Here is a 21,343-nt window from a genome sequence, read left to right on the forward strand (position 1 = left end):
AACTGTAAGTCAATGAGGCAGAGACCAAGGAGGGCTCTTCCAAAAGACTGGAGCCTCAGAAGAGAAATTCCTGACGTTAATAGTTGTAGTTGTGTGTTGAGGTACACAGGGAAGCTGAGAGAGGTAGAGGAGGGAGTGGACAGCAGAGAGGGTCTGTAAAGGGGGACCTACAGACTCCCTCCCAACCGCAGTTTAAAATGTGATCCAAGTTGTGATTTGGCAAACAGCCAGCTCATTGCTTCTCACCACTGCCCTGGCTGAAGTCACCAATTCCAACCCATCCTCAGATGTTCATCCTTGACCTTTTCCTGATGATTATAATTTTCCTGTTCAGTTCCTGCTCAGCAGCAAGCAAGAGTGCCATTTCTATCAACAGGACCCAAATTATTTCAGCAAATCTGGTCTGTTTTCTCTCAATCAGGCTAATGAGCATGGTCACAAGCTGCTGAGCTGTTTGGTAGGAAAATGAAGTAACTTTGCTGGTTAGAAACAGCTGAGAGTGGTCTGAGGCTAGTCACCTCTCCATCCACTGCAGAGGGAAGGGGAACTTCCCTCTGCCTGACAGCAGCCTGGAGTGAGCCAGGCAAGCTGGAAAGAAGGGCCATGACTACAGACACTGGGAAGACATGTAAAAAAAATCAGTACCGACCTGAAAAAACAGAATTCTTTGTTGGGGCACAGTTACTCCTGTAAAAAGCTATAGCTCTTTCATCTTTGCAGTTATTTTTGCCTCCAGTTGGCTCATAATGCTCACAACCTGGTTCTCTTTCCATTAATGTTCTTCCAGTTAACATTCTCTGATGTCCACTAAAGCACCTATCAATTATTCATATTACAACAGCACCACTATTTCTTTTAACAATGAGATTAAACTGTTTATTGAAGCTGCTGACCTAGGCTAGTCATTAATGGGACATTTGGTTCATTAGCCTGTACTTTTCTCTCTGCTAAACCATCAGTTAAAAGGGCTTAGATGGGAAACCTCCAAGCTCCTTATAGGATTCCATGTAACAGGTGAGACAACACCAAAATGTGTGAAGAAAAGTTTCAAAGTTTCCAAAGAAGGAAAGTTTAAAAAAAATTAAAGAAAAGGCCTATTTTTCTCATTTCATTGGTACAAATCACGAGTTTTGCAAATAATTCTTTTTACTGGAGACTCGTTTACTGGAGAAAGTGTGCAACTGAGAAGGGAATCAGCCTTGATGAATCCAGTTATGACTTAGAAGCAAAGTATTTGTACCACAAGCAATTAATTCTGCTGAGATTTATTTAAATTGCAAATGCAGGAAGGAGATAATTTCAGTTCTGCCCTGTTCATCAGAAACTCCACCCTATCCCAAACCTATCAGCATCAGATCCAACCAAAAAATATGCAGAACAATGTCATCAGAGCAAACTTTAATTAGGGGATCATACCCAAAGGGCATGGCACTGTTTCTAATTGAGAGGTTTTTGTCCCTTCCAAATTAACATTTCAAAAGGCATCACATGGAGTAAAGCCTTGGTCCTCTCCATCAGTTTTAAAGTTCTTTAAATTTGGGACTTGAGAGAAGGAAGAGACATGATACCTGTCTGAAATTATGAACTGTCAGGTTGCTTGTTTAAAACAGGTGTATTTCTCCTTTATGAGGTATATTAAATTCAACAATACACATCACAGGTTTATCTATGTGGAAGGAAGAAAGGAAGGAAGGAAGCAAGCAAGCAAGCAAAAGAGTAATACCATTAAAGTTTAAAAAAAAAAGAAAGCTTAGAAGTTCTGTAGCCAGCTGGTGCTCCCTTTGTTCAGACTACCATGACAGAGGTCTGAAATCACCAGCATAGGTAGGGTGAGGCTCAGATGCTGCCAGGAAAATATTGGCAGCAGCTACTCTCGTGCTCAAAAGCATTTTGCCAAAGCAAACTTACTTGGTTACAATCAACATTTGAATAGAGATTGAACAGAGCACCTACTAAGTGATCTTCTCCATTATTTCCCTTGATGGAAAGGGTTAAAAGAATCAGTGGTTCTAGCCGAGTAAAGATTCTTGTAAGATATTATGAGTTGCAGGAAGTAATTACCATATGTCCTGGTAGCTGATCACACATTCAGTACCTAACACTGGCAAATGTAGCATCCCCCACCCATTCCAGCTCCCACCTTTTTCCTTTGAGATTAGCCAGGAGGGACAGATGCTTACCATTTCTTAAGTGACCAACGCTTTAGAAAGCAGATGGTCTTTTTGTTTTCATTCTGCCCCCGCACACTGCAGGGCACCAAACCTCCTGCAACTGCCAGAAACATCTCTTGGGACCATCAGAGTACAGCAGGGCAGGGGGGCTAAATAGGGAAAAACCTTGGAGAAGAGCAGTGCAGGAAAGTGGAGCCCAGCCAGGTCCATCTCTGGGAAGCCGCATGCCCTTGGCTCCGTGCAAGGAAAACCACAGAGAGAAGAATTGCTGAATTTAACCTTGGAAGGGAATGCTACATCAGGATTTGTGGTCAGCCGCAGAAGGAAGAGTGTTTTTTTTTTTTTTCTTTTTCCTGTAATTGCTAGAGAAAAAAAAAATCAAAAGAGCAACATATCACTAGTCAAAACCAAGACTGCTGAGGGAGAAACAGTATCATGATCTAGCTCCCGCTGAAAACAAGAATCACTATTATTTATTATTTGAAACAATATCGGGGGTGGTTTGTTCTTGTGTGGTTTGTTTGTTTTTTTAACTTGACTGCTGCTCTGTGGAACTGAATTTTCAAATATTTCCCCATGTCAGAAGACTGCACTTTCTCTCGAAATGAAAGTTCAGTCATTTATACAACAGGACATTAAAGAATGAGACCTTCAGGAAAACAAAAGGAAAACAGCAAATACGAGGAAGTTTGTCATAAAATCACAAAAGCTCATAGCACTGGCAAAATAAGAGACTTCTGGCACAAAGTGTTCCCAAATGCATGTATATCAGGCCCAAATGGACACCGGGCAACCTGCAGCACAGTGACGAGGTGTTCAAGCTGGTCTCTGAACCATTAAGCTCGCACATGATGCAGCACTGTGCAGACTGGCCAGATCAGATCCGTGTATCAGTTGGACCTCGGCTCTCTTTGCAGAATTAATCCCCTGACAGCACAGCCTGGGTCTGTACAGCCTGCGAGCACTCTGCTGCCCACCCTTTTGGTCCTACACTGGGGCAAAATTCACCTGGCTCAATGTAGGTATCATCACAGGCCTTCTTTGCAAGCAGGGGAGATCTGGGCAATGCACTTGGTGATTTAGCTTCTCCTCAGGCAGGTCAGATGAACAGCACACTAAAAGCACCCGTTTCTTTGTGTCTGTAAAGATGATCCAAGGAGAGTTGCTCAGATAGAGGCAGCTGTGTGGTAGTCATCCAACTTCAGGTGAGAGAAATCCACCTTTTGGGGAAGAATGAATTCATGGGGAGCAGAGGAGACTATCAGCATCCAAAGGGCTGTGAAGATCTTGGGAACCACGACAGCAACAGTCTCTACTGAGGAAGGCTTCAGGGCATGTGTGATCTGCTCAAAGTATGAGAGACCCAGAAACTTATCAAGAGAGTTGCATCAACCTCTGTAACCTTCAAGGTCATTTAGCATAGCACTTACTCAACTTTCATTGGACCTAGGAAAAAGAATAATTAATGTTTTCAGGAAAATTAATTTTCCGGAATTAAATTCCCTGCTAGCACTGAGCATTCAGGCACTAGCATTAATCTTTCTAACTATTATTGTTTGCTTCTTTGTTTATTGGCTACAGTTATTCCTGACCTTCTCACTATAAATAAATGCAGGCAAAAATTTTATGTAGGCCACAAGGAGCTTAAATTAGAAAATACAGGAGAAAATAATTCATTTTCTTAGCTCACAGGAATTACTGATCTGATCTACTTAGCTACTCTTCAAGGTTCTTATGCATTAAAAAAAAGCTAATAAGAATGTGTTACAAATAATGAGAAAGCAACTAGTGAAATTAGAACATTTTTCCAAGACCTGCCTGAATGCCCTCTGAAGTCAGTGAAGAAAACTGGCAGTGTAGAGGCTTGAGTTGTGTTTTATACTGGTAGTGTTGAGCACACAGGCAATGCAATGTCAACTCTTTGTTCGTTGTAAAAGATGGGATGTGAGTTTGTACAACTACAGGATGCTTACTACAGCAATAAGCTTTCGTGTAAACATGAAATGCTTGCAGCGCTTTAGTTTTGCTACAGAAATGAAGTAAACATTTGTGGATACATAAAGGCCTGGAAAAAATTGCCAAAGGGCAACTATTATTGATCTTCATAAGAGAACACTTCAGGGGAGAAAACTGAGCTTCATTAGTATAGACTAGTTAAGATACTTGGAAATTTGATTGTGGACAAATTCTCCCCCCTGCCTTTTGATATTCTGATTCAGACACAATACTGACATTTCCATCAAATCAAAAATTCTGGAAAATATGAAATACTGAATAACTTCATTTGGATCTGTTTTTTTCAAAACATGTTGATCTTCTGAAATTCAAATATTTCTCTTCAGTTTATTGAACTAAGTCCAAGCACCTGTTCATTAGTCTAGTAATCCTTTCAACTATTACATGCTTTTTAGGAGTAGCTGTCAGGGTGGCATCTGCTTTCTCCTTTTGGTAATGCTCCTTGCTTGGACTGTGTCACTTACTTAAAAACACAGTTATTACATGATACCCGGTAAGCAGACCTTTGGCTGAGACTGGGAAAACTAGTTTTACTGTAAGTTTGCAATCTAACAGAAAACTCAGTGCATAAGAGGAGAACAAGGGTACCAAGAACTAAAGCACAAGTCCAGAGGAAACTATGGCACATTATGTGGACACACCTTAATTCTGAACTAGATAAGAGATAAAATGCATTTTTTTTAAACTGTTATTCCAGACATTATTTATTAGTGAGAATAAGAGAATTAAGAATAGTAGGGGGAGACAGTACTTTCTATTCAATTAACTGATCTAAAATGGAGAAACTTTCAGATGCTTAAACCTTTCTTCAGGTCTGAAAAAAAGCAAGAAAATTCCAAGCTAATGAGAAAAAATCAGACCACACAAAATCTATGTATCTATTTTATGTACCCAGATCACCTGAGGCAAGAAGAGAAAATTTGGCTTTGCTTTTACAAATGATATGCCCTTATAAATGTCCCAATCATCTCCTGGGTTGCTGCTTAAATAGGGAATCTCTCATCTTCAGGAAAAAACAAGACAAAGTTCAATCAGATGAGGGGCTTTAAATCCCTTATCTGACCCAGCTGGGTTCATTGCAGGAGGAAAGTGTCCAGCTTTCTTCCTGAGCTCCCTGGTTCGTTATGCCCACACACTATCTTCAGTCTTCGTTAAGCTATGTATTTCCCTGGCCTTGAGCTTTACAATCGCCTTGTTCTGTGTTCATGTCATATCTAGGCAGTGCCATCTTTGTCTGCAATTGGTACCACTAACCATAACTGCAAGAGCAAATTAATTTAATAAATAATACACTGTTGAGATATTTGGGATACATTTTTTTAATTGATGAGGTCTTGTATGAGTAACATCCTTGCTTGTAGAAGATTCCCTCATGGTTTTGTTCTTATTTCTAGCGATAACAAATAAACGATCCAGCAGAGGACCAAGAACCCTGCTCTTTACCTTGAACCACACAGATGACTTCTGTATGCTGACAATTCATAGATCCTGGAATTTGCTTAAAGGAATTGAGATTTCACTATGGGTTCTTCCTAGATGACTGAAAAATTCAGGTGACAATAGATTTGTGGATACATAAAGGGGTTACAAAAATATCCGGAAAATTACCAGAGGAAAAAGAATTTGAGAAGCCAGGGAGGAGTAAAACAAAGTGGTGGGAAGGCAGTACTTTGCTGTTTCTGTCCAGGAAATGGTAGGAGTGAAATGATGGACCTGGAAAGGACACGAGTGGCTCTACTAATCAGGAGCAGAGCTGCTCAGATACTCAGATATATACTCAGATATTCTGACTTTGTCATTTTATCACAATTAAGCCATTTGTAAGGACTGTTCAGCTCAGACAATGTTGCTCCAGAAATCTGGCAATGTTTTGATGAAAGCTTGTTTGGCTTCCTGCCAAGCCATTTCTCCAGGACTGTCACAGACCAAACATTCAGGGTAAACTTACTGATAGATTGACTCAGATCTTGGAAACCAGAGTCTCCTAAAAACCACAGATCTTTTGGGGTCCAAAGATCTGAGGTCATCTCATGGAATCAGGCTTTTCAGATTCTGGAGGTTTTGTTCTGAATCAAAAAATAATATATTTTAAAACATTAAAATCCTCTTTTAAATAAAATTTCTTCACTAAACCCTGCACAGATCAATTTTACAGAAAACAGTGAAGGAGGGCCTGGGATAGTTAACTGTTTGGCTTCTTTGTATGAAATTCAGACAGTCTAACAGATAATTTGGTATCCTCTGAATGTTACAAGCGGGTCATAACAGTGCTTATTGTTCCCATTTTCAGATGCTGCATTTCTGACTTTCACTCTGTTCAGGGCTCTTCAGAGTCCTGCAAAGTCCTAAAAACTGGCCAGTGCTTCAGCCAAGAATTAACACTGTGGTTCAAGCATAAGTGAGTAGGAAGGTGATATGTGATCTGAGGATCACCCTCAGATGCTTTAGACAAAGGTTCTTGTGTTTCCACATTCCCTTGATATTCCAGAGGCATTTCCTACATCTGCCTTACCATCCTTTCCAAAATCAAGGTGTCATTGTCCCTCATGCTGTTTTCCGTCATTTTCCCAGGGACCAGGGGATTTCCTATCCCCAATTTTCCTCTTTATCAATATGTCCCAGTCCTCTTTCCTCTCCTTCTGCCCATTTTGGAAAGACTGTTATATGAGCAAATAAAGTAAGAAAAGGATTGTTCTGCAGCCTCAAGGGCAACCAGCACAGCGTGGCTCATATCTGCATAGCTAGACTTCCTTGGCACCCAAAACAGGGCTGCGTCCAAAGTAGCCATTGGGAAAAGCTGTTGGGAATGCATAATATGAACATCAACTACTAAATCAAATAGAGCCAGGACAGAGGTCTGACCCCTGGCACACAGCTGTCATTAAAATAGTCCCTCTTGGTGTTGTCACTGGTCAGCTAGCATTGCTCCAGTGCTGCCTGGACATAGGCGTTAGCCCTGGCCAGAAACATTCCCAAGAGGAATCTTGGACGTATTTTTTTCTTGTTTGGAGGCAGAGAGTGTTTAACAGCAAGGCTGTGTCCAAAATGTGCCAGCTGGCTTTGGGGCCAGTGAACAGGCCCTGGTGCTGTGTATTATTAGCAGTATAGCCTATGCAGACCCCTCCCCTCCAGCCTCTATCCCTGCCATCTGCTGTATGTCTTCTCCTCAGGGTCCTCACATATCATCCATCCTGCTGCTCCCCAGAGCCTCGGGGCTCAGAGAACCACCTTCACAGCCCTGGCCCTGTCCTCCGCCATCCAGAGTTCATTCTGGTCTGAGTACTTTCCATTCCCCTATGTGCCAGAGACTATGCCCACAAATTCTGATTCCCTTATACATTTTCTCTCCCTCTTCCTTCACAGTATCCTCTTTTTTTTCTCTCTTTCTTTGAGATCCATCATTTAGGGTGTCAACACTTTACACTGTTGGGAAACACTGACACTGAGACAATTTTTACACTGGAAAGTGTCAATATGTGCTGTCAACTGTTTCTGTGATATAGAGACAGTGACAAGAGCTGGCTACTGACAGGATTTCAGCATGTCTGTCTAACACCCGCATCTTCCTTCTCACTTCCCACACCTTGCCAAAATCAGCAGCCTTCTGCTTATATTAGATGCCCTCGGATATTCCACCTCATATCCATCTGCCAGATCAGAAGGATATGGGTATCCTCTAAATTCTTTGCCATATCTTCCAACGCCATGCAGACAGCTCAGGCATCCCTTGGGCATCTCAAATGCACTAGGCAACTATAAACCTACAACTGAATTTGATCCCTAAAAGCTCCACTGACTGCAGTGGGTGTTAAGACAGCTGTTGTACCTGTAGACACTTACCTATGGACACTTGATCTTTGCTTTAGACTGAGCTGAATCACTCTATAGGTTCCTTCTAGTATATTAATAAGATAGAGAGGCTGTGATTCTGATGTTAGCACAGGTGTCTGCTGCCATCTGAGGGAACCCTATCTGGCCACCACCAGCCTCTCCAGGAGGGCTCAGATCTTCCCTATGGACTTTGTAATGTGCAGCCCTGTGCAGATGCCTTGGATAACCTGGGGCATCACAACTGCCACAAAGCATTTATGCTCAGGCAGCTAAATCCCATTCCTAGTGCACCTGTAAACAATTGCATGTTGACACATAAACTCAGATCTTTTATCTCAAAGAGAGTTACACCTTTGAGGTCTATGCTAAAACTACAAATCAAGCCTTTCAAATGCTTTACAGAGCAGACTTTAAAGAATTGTGTCTTACATTTTCATTGGCTTTCACAGTGTGAACAGCCCAGCTCAGTTAAAACTTGTAGTTTCCAAAATAAACCCTTGTTTATACTATTAGCAAAGGAAAATTAATCTGCTACACTATGTAAATAAGTAGCTAAATTTTAAGCTCTTTCTTAACTCTACTAAGTGTCAGACAACCACAACTGTCCTGGATGTCAAAATTCATACTTGAAATTCTATTAGGTAATTTTCTTCCATTTCAATATGCAGAAGCATCTGCTTAAGGTTAAGTCAATGGTAATTTGTTTTGTTGAGTCAGGAACCAGATATGTCATCTATTTAGGGCCAGATATTCCACATCCCATTTCCCTGTAGTCACAAAGAAAAAAGAAAAAAAAAAGAGAAGCAGAGACAACTTTTCTTCACTAGTAGGGCAGTGCAACACTGAAAGTTTGTCTAGAGAGTTTGTGCAGTCTCCATCCCTGGAAGTTTTCAAGACTTACTTAGACAAAGCCAATGTATGATCTGATCCAGTGCTGGCAATACTCCTTCCCTAAGTCAAAAGTTGGACTAGAGACTTCCAGGAGCCATTTCCAACCAATATCTCTATGATTCTATGATCTATAGAAATCTAAACTTTCACATACAACTTCAGACCCTTTTGAGGAATAGAGGACAAATTTTGCCCTTGGATTTGAGTTAAGCTTCCACTGATGTTAAGGAGAATTATGAACATGTAGCTGAAGACGAGATTTTGGCCCCAAAATGAAGATTCAAATGATATATTTGAGACATATGTCAGATTTTTAGAAAGATTTTACCAGTGATATTTTTGCTGAGAAAGGTCAACTGACAGGCATCTTGTTATTAACGATAATTTCTAATAGAAGAAATCCTTTACTCTGAATTGAAAACAACTTTATAGTGGGACTTGGAACCTGTGGCTAGCCAATGCAATATATCTTAATAGGGCTGCAGACCTTTCTGTGGGAAATGCTATCAAACCTTTAAAGCCAATTTATTGAAGGAAATTGCAGACAGCTTGAAAACATCCATGATCCTGTATCCTGACATTGGCTTGTTAAGACTGTGCTATGACTTTTTGTCACTGTTCTTTCTTATTTTGGTCTTTCACTTTATCTGACTTTGGCTTTCATGTCGTGTCTTATGTATCACTTTGTCTCTTCTATCCCACCGTCATCTCCTCCCTTTTTCTATTTCAGGTATGACAGGATCTATTTATTTTCTCCAGTGTGTGCCCTGCACATGCAATTAATGAACCACCATTGTGGGTTTTTTTCTGTTGTTTTGGTATTTTAATATAAAAACTTATTTTCCCTGTGAATAACCGCTCCCATTTTTCAGATTCGTTCTTAGGTAGGATATTTAAGTTAGGCATTATGAACATTGTGGGTTTGGAGCCCATGGCACACTGCAGAGTCCTTTTCTTCTTTTCGTCTTAGTCTCGGCACTCCAAATTCCTTGCCCCAATGCTTTAATTATGCTTTCAGCTAAGCTGACAAATGAATCAAAATATTTCCATTCTCTTTACAAAAGCATGTCTGTTTTCAGTGTCTGTCTGTGTACAAAATTGTCACATCATAGTTCAGTTCAGCTGACAGTGAGAACACCACAACTTTATAGTCAGGCCATTTCAGTGGTTTATTCTCAAGACTAAGGACTATGGTGAGTTTTAAAACTTTAATGTTTGCCATCTGAGGAAACAAATATCTTAGAATGACACAAAAGCAGGTTCCTCCAAATTGTCAGGAGGAGAGGAGAAAATAAGAGACTCAACAAACAAAGAAAGAGACAGAGTGGGCCAAGCAATATTTTTGTTAATTATTTACAGTAAATGAATACTGTTTTTATTGTCCTGACCTATTGTTGAATTTTATTTGAAAACATTGAAAATTTTTGCTCAAAAGAAGTAATAATTCAGAGACAGAGTTTGAGGTGGAGGCATAGTGCTTTTCCCCTTCAATTATTTCTCTGTGAGAAGTCCCCAAAACTAACTGAGAGCCAGACTCAGTTTTACTCTTTCTTTCACCTCTTCCCACACCTCAGCCCAGGGTAACTTGCTTAGGGAACTCCTTTCCAGTGTCAGGGGCATCAGTCTGTTCCCCTGAGACAAGGGGATCCCCTTCTGTTATGGGACTTTCTGAAGGAGAGACCTCTAGTTATTGCACAGAAAAGAAATTTCTTTGTCTGTCTGTAAATGGTACTTAAATTTATCTTCTGACTGTTCTCACTTTGCCTGAGTTAGTTAAAATGCTCAGTCAAGAATAAAAAGTTTCTTTTGCTTTGGTTGATTTAGATTTTGTCAAGGATCATAAAGTAAAAATAAGAACCGTGAGCCACCATAACATTTCCACTCACCTGAAGGCAAATTCCTTCCTCTGGTAGATCAAGATTTGAATTCCAGAACTATGCTTTACTTTCCCCAGGATAAGAACAAATGTGAGCTAATGCAGACCAAAAGATTCAAATGAAAGAACAATGGTACTGGATTTATCACTACTTAATCAGAAAATGCAGAATTGCATTTTTATGCCAATAGCTTGGGTTGTGTCAAAAAAAGAGACTGAAAAATATTTCTGTGATCATATTTAAATAGCAAAGTTGTAGGGAGAGAAAACAGGATTTTTATTTAAAATGGAAAATATTCTTAAGGGATTTCAAAACCTGAGACATTTTCAAAACTGAGCAGTTTTACTTTTGCTTTGTCACCCCTTTTTGACTAGCATGTAGAAGAAAATAATGGTCCCTAGGTTTGATGGGTAAAAGGAAGGTTTTGAGAACTGAAAGAGAAGGTTACATTTTTTTTGATGATATTTTTAGAAAAGGTAACGGTTTTACAGAACACAAGGAAAAATACCAAAGTAAGAAATATAAAAAAAGCCCCTCAAGATGTATTGCTCTTCAGTGGTTGATTAAAAAACTGGAGGGGTTGGAGATTTTAAAAAGTGCTAATTATTTATGAATGCATACACATGTATTCCTAGTTAACATTAAATACATAATCTGACATGCATCAAATAAAGAGCAAGCAATTAAACCCCTTTTCCCACAACTTGGAAAATATACCTCAAACCCTCAAAAGAGCTAAAGAGGGATTACAAACAAGTGAAGGAAGGGCAATTGCAACGTTCATGCTCTGCTTTAGGTTGAATTATCTCAAAGCATAAACGAGGCATAAAAAAACTGTCAACTAAGGACAAAACTTCCGTGACCTCATTATTTGGCCAGGAAAGAACATTGAAGCTAAAATACTGTGGTTATTAGCAAGCAATTACATTCTTCAAGAACTCTGGGTGGTAAAAAAATTTTAAGGAGCAGCTTAGGTGAACCTCAGATCTTACAACAGTAGTACTAAGTGAGCATGAACCCCTGACAACCAGAGTAGTGGCAGGCAATTACCTTGACTTGCAGAAGTTCAGCAAATACTAGTTATATATTGTCTTCTTCCTTACATGCAACCATTGTTTTTCACTAGTCTGTAGGAAATAGCTTGGAAGTGTGAAAAAGTATTTTGAAAATTATTTTAGCTGCATGCTAGAGTGGCAGTTTCTACGTTACAGTGCTGCTACCACCACAGAAACCACACTTAGTCAGACAAGTTGCGATCTTCAGTTTCAGCCCGGTAGCTGGCTAAATGGAGGGGGCAAGTCCTGTAATAGATTGAACCTGGCTGACTCTGTGTCATGTAAGAAGCTGGAGCACCTTGGAGCATCAGAAAAGATTCAGAGAAAGACTGCAGAAGCTGATGTAAAATTACACCTCAAGGAGGAATCCATACAAGTAAATATGACATTGTTAACTCCCTGACAAAAATAGAGACAAATGTTATATAATGCTGATGCCATATCGTGATAGTGGAGAACACACACATCTCCAGGTATTTTGAGACCATTTCGCAGCAAAAGGTTTATTTGCCTCAAAAGCCCTTACAAGAGTCAACATGCTAAATAAAATCAGTAGCAGCACACAACTAACCAAAAAGGGAAACAAAGGAAAATCTTGTAATTCTGAATTATAACATGGTTGCTCAATCAGATCCAATTGCCTTTGTTGGCTAAAGATAGGTATTACGCACTGAAAACAGAAGCAAGGTGTCTGAGTCACAGGAAGGAAAAAAAAAATAGATGGGCATAAACAGTCTTTAGGAAAAGGTTGATGCTGAAGTCCCCTCTTCCATTTTTATGGTAGTATTTCAGACTATAGTCCAGTTTCAGTGTTGTTTTCTTGTATTTTTTTAATTTGGCAAAAGGTGTTAGAGGGAGAAATCAAATCCCTCCTCCTGACCACAGGACTCAATCCTGCTCCTGGGCTGAGGATGACTGAGGGTGGGGGAATGTCCTGGCTACCAGGACTGCACGTGCTTGGGTGGATCGAGCATCCTGGCATCTCCGTGCCGGTGCACCGTCCCGGCCTTGCAGCATCAGCAGCTTCCCACCACTTCCCAACAGTAATTAGTTTTTTTAACCGAGCTTGGGTGTTTTATTATTTCCTAAAAATATATATGTTCCATCTCATTTAAAAGCGAATGAGGACAGTGGGAAGTGCTTACAGTCAGTGCTCCTTAGCAGATAAAGCTGAATGTCCGTAATGACTTCCTATGGCCCTCTGATCCATGAATCGGCAAAAACAACTCGACCGGCTCGGACTCGGACCTGCGAGGCCCATCCTGACCAGCTCAGCAGCACCTGTCCTGCTGAGAGGGCAAGGCAGAGCTCAGCCTGCTTCGCTCCCCATGCAGCTGAGGGGACAAAGGCAGGAGGAGGCCTCACACCCCCTGTGCCCTGCCTCGACACAGCAACGATCCAGCTGCCACGTCTGGAGGACTCCAGCGGCAGAGAGTCCCACAGGGCAGGAGCCTGCGACCTCTATCAGCCCTCAGCTCCCCTGTCATGGAAGGGATTGCCAGACTCCTGCACGGGAGTTCAGGGAACAGCAGAGGCTGGCAGGGTATATCTCTCTCTTGCCACCCTTGGAGGAGAGCAGCAGCCCGTGCGGCTCACTCACCAGGCTGAGTTACGTTCCTGTACCTCTCAGGCTTTTGGCACTTTCACCATGCCCCAAAAGATGACCATATTTAGACAAAATATTTATTTGCAGTGCTTGGCCCCAGTGGAAGAGAAGCTCTGGTGGCACCCAGGACAGAGCCACCCTCCACCTCTAGCAGTATTAGTTTTCCTCCCCTCAGCAAGGATAAGATGGCTGCCGGCACGGCCATTGCTTCTCACAAAATGTCCACCATGGTGACCTGCCTTCACTGCAAAATGGCTGCCAGAGGCTTCTAGAAACTGCCACGGTTCAGCTGGTTTGTCACTATTTCGCCCTTCCCCACCCCAGGATTTTATTCTCTCTGCTGGCATAGCTTGGCTTCTGTCTGCTCTGCCTGCTGAAGAGGAGGCACGCCTGGCTCTTCTCTTTCAGGTGCCATTAATAATTCTCCCACAAGGACAAGGTGGGGAGGAAAGGCCACAAAGTCCCAGCCCCATTGTCACCTTCCCTCACTTAAAAGGTAGTCTAGTGAATTACGGGAGATTAAAAGATTACAATTCTTAATGTTATTGATATGGACCAGAGGAGATGAGGAAATGTAAACAGCTAGGGAAAAAGCACAGGGGAGAAAACAGAGACTGAGAGTGCAAAAAGGAAAATAGGCCAAGAATAAATTTGCATCTTAAATTCTGCTGAACTTAGTCTATTAATAAGTAGACAAATCTGTCAAATCTGCTCATCTGAATGGAAAGTTTTATATCAGGCTACACTTCCCCAGCAGAAATTGATACAGGCTGTGCAAGGATAAGGGCAGTGAAAGCCCCATACGAAAAGAGTCAGCAGGTCTCTGCCAGCAGCAGCTATTGATTCCCTGTCCTGAGAGGGAGCATGGCTGACAGCGCAGGCTGTCCTGGCTTGACACTGGAAAATATGCAGCTCTTTAGCCAAATCAGATGTGTGCAAACTAGGAGGCAACACTTTGGACAGACTCCTGCCTGTGCCTGACTTGACCAGGTGGGAACAGCCATTGAAGTAATTGCAATGGAAATTAAATATGTGAAGTAGAAGTTAATCCTGATGTTTTGATTTTTATAGGGAACTCTTGGGTGCATTTTCCCCAAAGTGCCACTTGCTGGAGGCATGCCACGAGACGTTGTTTCATTCAAGATACATGTTTCTAATCTTAGAGGTGAGAAATAAAAGATGAACAACGTGGGTCCAGTAAAAACACTAAAAACAAACAACACCCATACATAAGACCAACCCAACTATAATGTTGTTTCTTAAATGTTATGCCTGCTGGGGCCTGAATCATGACTTGCAAATTGTCAAGGCTGTTATCACTGTGCCTTTGTTTGTCCAGTCCTTTATTATTAAAGTTTTCTTTCCTGGATCGCTATCCTTAAACTGGAACACTGAGCCATCCCTCCACAGAAACTTCTCCCAGCAATGCTAGCCCAGCCAGAATTACCCAAATCTCCCCTCCGGAATGAACCATCTGAGATGACTCTGCAACTGACTGTCAGTTCTCTTGTATTCTGGATTTTGGTCTTTTACTCCTTTCCCAACAGTAGAAAGTTTCTGCCTCTTTGTATGTCTTTTTATATAAGGGCAGTCACTGCAGTAGTTGTTCTCACCAGCCATGAGTGGGTGAGATTCTGACCCCCGACGGTGCCTTAAGCTGAGTCATCTACTGCCATTTGAAAAGTTATGATCTATCCCATCTGGTGGAGACCTGACGGGACAGAAGGACACAGGTCATTCTGCAGGCCTTTTATCTCTCCTGCTAGTCCCGTTGGGATTTCTGGGATACTCCAGCATACCTCAAATGGTGTTAGGTGCCTCTTTCTAGGCAACTGCATCGAATCCCTTCAACTCAACTGATTCAAGATTAAGACACTTTAAATGACTAAACTAGGTGGTTTTATGGACACTAAGAGCAAAAACTTCTATTGACAGAAGAGATCTTGTCAATACTGTCTGTGGAGCCTAGAGAGCAATTCAGCTGGACAGCTAGGTGGGGCTCAGTTTGGGGATTTGCCCACAGATGTTGGACATCGCTAAGTATTCCTCAGAGGAATGTTCTTCTTCTTCCCTTTATAGTCAATGAAGAAAAATTGGCAACTGCACAATTCATCTAACCTATTTTGGATGACTATTTTTGGATGAGATTGTTTGCAACCTAGAAATGTCTTTTGTTACTCTGTGTATGTCAAGAGTCTATAAGAATACCTCAAAGGCATATAAGTACAGAATGAACATCTGGGGTTAGGTGAAATGAATCCAACACTTTCAGTCACGTCGATTTGTATCTCATTTTCAAGCCATCCTATATGAATCAAGGTTACCTTCTAATGACACAAACCCACAAGACTTTTCAGACAGTTAGGAGCTCACACTTACTCCAAGGTAGTCTGGTTTAAACCAACTTCAAACCAGAAATTGAGCAAATATTTTTACTGCAGTATTACTTTAGGACTAATAATCTCTACTGATTGGCAATGAAGGAGGATACAGCACTCTGCTAACACACTCCTAAGACTTGCTGTTTGAGCTGGCTTGCACCCAGGTCCTTTGCCCACAGGGAGTGCCAGTTCACTTCAGACTGAAACAAAGATTATCTAGATGTACCGAAAAATGAATATGTTCAAACTCCAATCTTAGCTTTGATGCAAAAGTACTGGGTGAAGTTCTCAAGATTATATTCTTAGAACCTAAGGTCTTCTCTTGATCTTTCTAGCTGTTAATTCTTTAGAGGTAACATCAACACAAAAAAGGATGTTACAAAATACAGAGTTATGTGTTTTATTTTTTTCTTGAAAACAGAAACCAAAATGTTAATGAGGTATTTTAAGGCTTTTGAAGATTTGGACCTCAGCAGTTTTAGATATAATACAGATTTTCTTAATCAGGCAGTAGCTTGTATTTATTCCACTGTAAGTCAAGGTCAAATATTTGCAGCTTTATTCTATGGAGGACAATAAGCAAGCATTACCATAATAGTACAGTTTGGTATAGCAACGGAAATATTGAAAGAGATTATTATTCATTATTCTGGTAAACAATGAAACATTTTGTAAGTGGAAAGAAAATCACATATAATACAGTTCTATTTTTACAAAATAAATAACAATGGAACAAAACTCACAGAATATTACCAGCTAGCATTTTACCCATTAAATGTAACAGTATATGTATTTGGATTGTTGCAAAATGCACAATTACGATATAAACAATTTCTAGAGAGGACTCTTCTGTGGTGATACTTTAAAACAGAAAAGCATTTTGGTATCAATAAAAAGATCTAACTATGACATATGCCAGAAGAAATATATGTGCTTCAATGAGCTACTAATACAAGTTCCAATCACCATAGTCTCAGGAGAAACAATCTCATTTAAAAGTTGGCAGTCAATTTCAAATTGTACTCCCTCCTTTCTAGCCTCCCCTAATTTAATATATAGCAATAAAAACATTTGGAAATAATTAGATGCCAAATAACCATTAATAATTTACCTTGTGACAAAGATCCAGTCATTGAAATCAAATATTTCAGTGCTTTTAATGAAACCAGTAATAAGTCTTCATATTTAAGTTCTATAGTCTCCAAAGAAATTGAGAAACGCACTATCTATATTTAATGTAGGCAGCATTTAGCTGCTCACAAGAGCATCCTCTTTGTGTTAAAATGGTGATTATACAATCATTGTTTTTTAGTGAGCACTTGTATGCTTTATATTAAGTGTCCAGGACCAATTAGTTAGCAGTAACTATATCCAGAAAACACACAACTATATTGTAGTTTATATGTACTGTCCTCTGTTTACAACATTTACCCAATATTTTAATAATTATGCAAAAAATTATGAAATTATACATAAGATCAACATACATTACCAAACTATAAAAAGGAAATGTAATCTGAAAATAGTACAGTGTATGTTGTCTGTATTTGTGACTCCTCTAAACCTTCCAGGAAGACATGTAATTAGCATGGTGAGCTACCCACAGGTGGAACTTGAAGGTAATCTGCAAATCTCTGTGTATGTTTATGAGTAAATTACATCCTTTTGTAGACCCTTTTACATCCTTTTGCAGACATTTCATTTTGAGGAGATTACAATTGCTTTGCAGAAGGCTCAGTTTTTCTGTTAAAATAAAGTGCTAGCATCCTATCCTAGAGGATATGCTAATACCTGGGCAGCCTCTGTGTGCCCTGCTGTAACTATACAGACAGCGCACTGTCTGTTCCCCACTGTGATGGACCACATTTACTGTCAGCACTAGAATAGGAATGGAAGCCAATTATTCTCATTTCTTGTCTCTTTTAGGGACCTAACAGAAATCCTTGTATATGTATTGTTCAAACTCTATCATCAGTCAATAGTTACTATTACAGTGGAGATTATTACATGTGCATTCTTTCAGGTAATACTTTTATTGACACTGGTCATCATTCATTCCTTTGAATGAGGTTTCAGAACCAATAATCCAGAGCACTGAACATTAATGAGTTTAGAACAAAAAAGTCCACCACTGAAATTTGTTAATACAAACAAGATATGCAGCATTGCTCATACCAAGAGGAAGCCAGATAAGCTATTGGGAAAACTGTATGATTGTGAGAACTGAAGTACCAAAAAAATGAATAAAATGCAATAGTACAAAGTACAGGCTTGTGCCCTTAGGGACCGATAACAAGAATTTCTATCTTTTGGTAGAAATTTATGAGTCACAAATAATGAAAAGTAAAAGGATCTGGGTGTCTTACATAGTCACTGGATACTTGCAAGCCACTAATGTGATATAGCTGTGAAAAAGGCTAATGCAAACTTGTCTGGTTTGGGGAGATGTAGAGAGATACTGCTATCGTCTGCAGTCCTCCTGAGACATCAGTAAGAGTGCCGTTGTCATCCACAATTAAGAAAGATCGATTCTCACTGAAGGAATAAAGAAGAAAGACCAATACAGTGATGTTATGAATGGAGAACCTGTCTTTGAATGAAGCAAGTATAAGAGTTTGTCTCAGGAAAATAAAGCCTAGATGTAATATGGTTACTTGGCCTAAATATATTGGCGTCTACACTCCAGAAAGGTACAAGTACTAAGTAGACTAAAGGTGGGTAAAGAACAGTTATTTACAGACTCTGAGGGCTGAAAATTACAAGGTGAATATATAGTGATCTGATTTTGGAATAAGAGACATTAGAGGTAGGACAAAGGAACAGATTTTGGAATAAGAGGAACTAGAGGTAAGACAATGACTTTTGCCTTCTTAAAATGGAGTTTGATCAGTTTATGAAAGGAGCTATTCAGCTACCTCTCGAAGATATCAAGAATTGGATTTGGTGATTCAGGAACTTCTTTCCAGGCTGTGCGCTCATGAGGAACTACCTGCTACAAAACAAAGCCTACGTAAAATGAATCTTGCTGATGAATAGTAGGTATTTTATCTCATTTTTGCTTGTTTAATGCTTGTTGGAAGGTGTTTGGACCCAAATCCAATTAAATGTTTAGGATCTCTTATCTTATTAATCTATTAACTTCCTATTAGATTCAATAATTAATTTACTTGGGAATGAAGGAACTTAAACAGATTTCACGAGCTTGAATTTCAAATGAGAACTGTGTCACAGACAATGCAGGGAAAGGGCAAGATAAGAATATGGGGAGGATGATCACATGTAGACCAGAGCAGTGTTGTCCATGTAAGAGTCTTCATCAGCTTTAGAGATTTCCAAGTCAGAAAAGACCACTAGATTGACCTCTGCTGTATGAAAAAAATGCTAAAATTTACTCTATTACAATATTAACACAAATAACAAGTACTGTACGTGACTATAACATGCGTTTGGCTATCACATAAATTCTAGGAGTGCATCCAGTCTTGACTTGAAGGCATCAAGAAATGGTGAATTCATCAGTTCTACTGGTAGTTTGTTCCAGTGATTAATCACGCCTAGTGTAAAAAGTGTGTAGTGCATTTCTAATTGGAATTTGTCTGTGAGATTAAAGAGCCATTTTATATCTGGTATCTCCTCCCAGCAAAGGTTTATGTATTCTGCAATGAAGCCAATGTTTAAGCTCTGTCTATATGGCACTCTGGCACCATCCCAGCTCCTCATCAGAGTGAGACTAAGGCATATGTAATTTCCCTCCCATCATCCGCACTCTGACTTCTTTGTAAACAAAATCCTGGCTTCCAAATTGCATGGAAAACATGGGTCCCTGGGTCTGGACTACCAGAAAATCTGAACTCCATGTCATTTTCTTCTCCCAGCATGTAGATTAGATGCAATCACAGCCTTTTTTATTCATCAGAGAAACAAATATTACTGTAAAATGTTATTTTTCATCCTGGAAAAAAAAATGTGGCTCTGCTGTATGATGTTCAGGATTTCAGTGTTACTTTAAAACTCATTTATATTACTATTTTATATTATATTCCAGTACTAGTCTCACCAATGCCATGACCCTGGGAAAACCACCTTCCTGCTCTTACTTCATTAACACATTCAAAAGATACTCTCATTGTTTTGTCCCCATAACTACAATGGGAGGTCAGATTCAATCACTTATCTCTTATGACTCTACATCCTTTTCAGTCTTTTGGGTTTTTTTTTTCCTAGGATGCAGTTCCTTCTCTCTTGGTGTGATAGCTATTCAATAGCTTAATAAATTCTAGTTAATATTTTGGTCCCAAGGAAATGTAGCGTGGAACAGTATCCATAACATTCAGCTTTTTCATAAACTTGAAAATGTGTTTACAGGATGAATTTGGATTTTTTTTTTTTTTTTGCTTTATTTTGGTATAGTGCTGAAAAATAAACAGGGAAAGAAGGGTAAAAAATACTTGTTCACAAAACAAAACTGCTTCACATTTTTAGCCAACTTTAATGTCTTTGACAAATCTCGGCAGTAACTAAATGATCATGAGGACTAAATTATCCTCCACCCTAAAAGACAAACAGAGCAGAGTGGATTAGCATAGTAGTTCTCTTTCCCAGCTACATTTTCAGGAGACAAATACTGAAGGCTTACTTGCCTGAGCATAAATACCCAGTGTTTTTGAGATGCCCCAGTGCGCATTGCATTCTGTAATACCTGCAATATTTGTAATATCTGTGAAATGCACAGGAATGTCTCTGATAAACCAGAACAAATCAGACAGCATTATGCTTGGGAACAGAGTCAATGTCTGAATGACCGGCTCTAGCAATGGATGTGCATAGTCAGGTCTTTCAAATAGACAACTGAAAGGCAGATATTGTTATGCACATAATGTGAAGGCTATGGTTTACTAGCAGTGGGTGAACTTCACATACCTCAGATATTAGGATGGGTAAGCACTTGGTAGGATGTTCACTGTTTACAATTTAAAAGCTATAGCAACCTTTTTCTGCTACCAGATTTTTAAAAGGAAATCCCAAACCAATCCTTCAGTAGCATTATATGCCAACCATTGATAGTAACAATCTTATCTATATTTTGTCTTTAGTTGAGTGTCCTAAACCAGAGACATTTTGTTCATAGTACCTCAGAAAGGATATAATAAAGCTAGGAAAATACAGGAAAGGCTGAACTGAATGATTCCTAGTGTGGACTGACATTTCTGCTAAGAGAACTAAGTTATGCAGGACTAAGTTAGCTCTGACTTTTCAGCCTGGAAAAGGTTACTCCTGAAAGAAAAAGAAAATTAATGAATGACAAGGATAGAGTGAATAAAAGATTATTGCTTACTACCTCCTCCAGCATAGGAAGAACTAGGAGTCACCTGCTAAAGCTATTGGGAGGCAGGTTTAATCAAAGTCAAAAGCGTTTTTTCTCAGCAAACACAATTAGCTAGTTTGACTAATGGATGTTGTGAATACCACAAGTTTTACGCACACTCAAATGAAAACTGGGCAAGAAAATATTACA

Source organism: Haliaeetus albicilla, chromosome 18 (assembly GCF_947461875.1).
Source record: "Haliaeetus albicilla chromosome 18, bHalAlb1.1, whole genome shotgun sequence".
NCBI lineage: Eukaryota > Metazoa > Chordata > Aves > Accipitriformes > Accipitridae > Haliaeetus > Haliaeetus albicilla.